Source organism: Pseudorca crassidens, chromosome 19 (assembly GCF_039906515.1).
Source record: "Pseudorca crassidens isolate mPseCra1 chromosome 19, mPseCra1.hap1, whole genome shotgun sequence".
NCBI lineage: Eukaryota > Metazoa > Chordata > Mammalia > Artiodactyla > Delphinidae > Pseudorca > Pseudorca crassidens.
In genome coordinates, this window is record NC_090314.1 from 23,450,805 (window position 1) to 23,453,338 (window position 2,534).

Sequence of the window (2,534 nt, forward strand, 5' to 3'; positions counted from 1 at the left end):
AATGGTTAGAGCCAGATTGCAGATAGGCAGGTACCCCCAGCAAAACCCAACTAGAGGTTAATCTTGCTTAACCTTTTGCTGGGTCATATTTGACCCTCTCATGGAGTCACTGGCCTCAGTGCTCCCTTTTTCCAAAATTTAATAATTTATTTTACAACACCATTTTTTTTCTGTTTAATGAGACACAAACTCTCAAATTTTTACTTAAAACAGAAATGCAGCAGATATACAAGGTAAAGCTTTCCTCATTCATATGGAAGAAGAAGGCGGCATCAATAATCCTCTTCAGTCTAAAGAGAAACTCATGAGTATTTATATATTTTTTAAATATTATAGTTTAAAAATATTATTACTAGGGCGATAAATAAATCATTAAGTGACACAACCAGTCAGAATTAGACTTTTATTTTCATTTATTTTTTTCAGAGACATCAATGGTTAATGAATGGGGGAGCTTACATGTCTGAAGCAAGGTCCTGGAGAGACACCCCACTGTGGTGGCAGTCTTCACTCCCGGAGGAGGGGTGGGGAGCTGGGGAGGGTGGGAGGAGGGAGATTGCCAGTTATAGGGGAACTGACGTTGGGTGGGCTCATTAGTTAGCAAGGAAACCAGTAGAGGGGCAAGCCCCTCACTGCCCCTTTGATAAGAACAATTACTAGCTGGGGCTTGGGACAAGTACGCAGAAAGGTCAGTCATGTGAGTAGGGTGTAGGTGAAGCTGGCACTGGTTGGGCAGGGGATGTACAGAGAGCAAGAGAGCAGCCATCTTGAGTGGCCTGACCATACACTCTACCCCTACTAACCCTGCACAACCCTTACCACCTTGGTCCGCCCCTCTTCCATGATATCCCTGGGGTCAAGTATATAGGGGGCGCTGCAACCAGATGCCACAAATACAATACAGACAGGTCACCCCTGGTTTTCACAAACCCAGAGCCACCCCTATGGGGAGGGGAAGGCCCGGCTTTAAAAGAAACATTCTGGTGGTCTAGCCAGGAGTCAGCAGGCACAGTACAGATCTGTCACCCCATGTTATGTTGAGTGCCATTAGGGGTGGACCCATTAGGTCTTTCCAAACAAAAAACAATTAATCCCACTAGTTGGACTTGTGTGTTCAGAAGCCAGCCTGTTCCATTCCACACAGCATAGCCCAGAGGGGCTCATGGGCAGTCAATTGTACATTAACATATGCTGACAGGGTCCTTCTGATGTATTGGCATATGGGATGTCTTTTCCCCACTAGCCACAGTAGCCGGGTTGATTTTTCATGGAAGTCCAGAGGAGGATGTCAAGAGCATCTCACTGTGGACCCAGCAGTTAGACTTATTTCACAGTGAGGCCAGTGTTGCTGCTCAGTCCTCGAATAGATTTCCTCCACTCAGGCTAGGGATGAAATGTAAGACATCTAACAGGCACAACACAGGGGAGATCATGACAATTAAGCAAAATACAAGCCGTAACTGCATTCAGAGATAATACCACACCTGCCTGTGGTTTTTGTCCTGGTCTGCAATACAGTTCAGAAAACTCGAGTGTTCGGTAATACAAGAGCATGTCCAAAATCATGTATACAATGGCCGCCTAGCTTCACCTTGGTTGTCTGAACCTCAGCTACTCCATCTTGACTTTCAAATGCATTCCCTTCCTCAATGGACAAAGCAGATGTACAATGCATGTCTGAAAGGCCAAAAAACAGGCTGCTCTGGTCAGTAAAATTTAAGTTCAACCATGTATAAGCCTTCTGACTTCCCCATACCTCAATATGTGCAGATTTTTCCATCATTTCCCCTTTTGATTGCAAATCTTTCAATAGAAAGCATTGATGATCAAAATATCCATCCCTCAATGCTGGGGTGCTGACTCCTACCCCAGGTTCAGAACGTGTCCCTCGGTGCTAGTCTTCCTTTATATTCGCCAAGCCATTCATGTTGGGGGAAAACTAATCAGACCTCGTGAACAGGCTCAGAGATACGTTAATCGGGAAACACTTTATAGGTCATATATTTTATCATTTACACCCAATTGTCACACAAGCATTATACATGTGCTTTTAGTAGCAGAGTTACAGCAAACAGTGTCACACTTCATGAGTAGTTATACTCTGTGACAATTTCACTAGATAATTTTCCTTCCATCCAGAACATCAGGACAAAAGTATGGCTAATACAATAACTTTTATAAATACAGACCTCAATTAACAGAACTAGAATTTAACATCCACTGAAACATAACATTGTTCTCTCTAAATCTGCCCTCATCTCCAGCAAACACAGCCAATCAAAACTAATTTGTTTGCAAAATAAGTGTGGTCAATTGACCACATAGCCTCCTCCAAACTGGCTGAGGGTGAACTCCTCAGGAGTCTCAGACTGAATTCCCAAAAGTCCTCTCAAAGCCAGCAAAGCATGCCAAAGGTCTGCTATCAGGCTCTGCCTTGGTGGATTTCTCTGTCTCCAAGATACTGAGATTCCTGCACATGCCAGGAAACACTCGAACCCAAAAGTCCCCAGTTTCTGGAGGGACCAGGCAGAGAG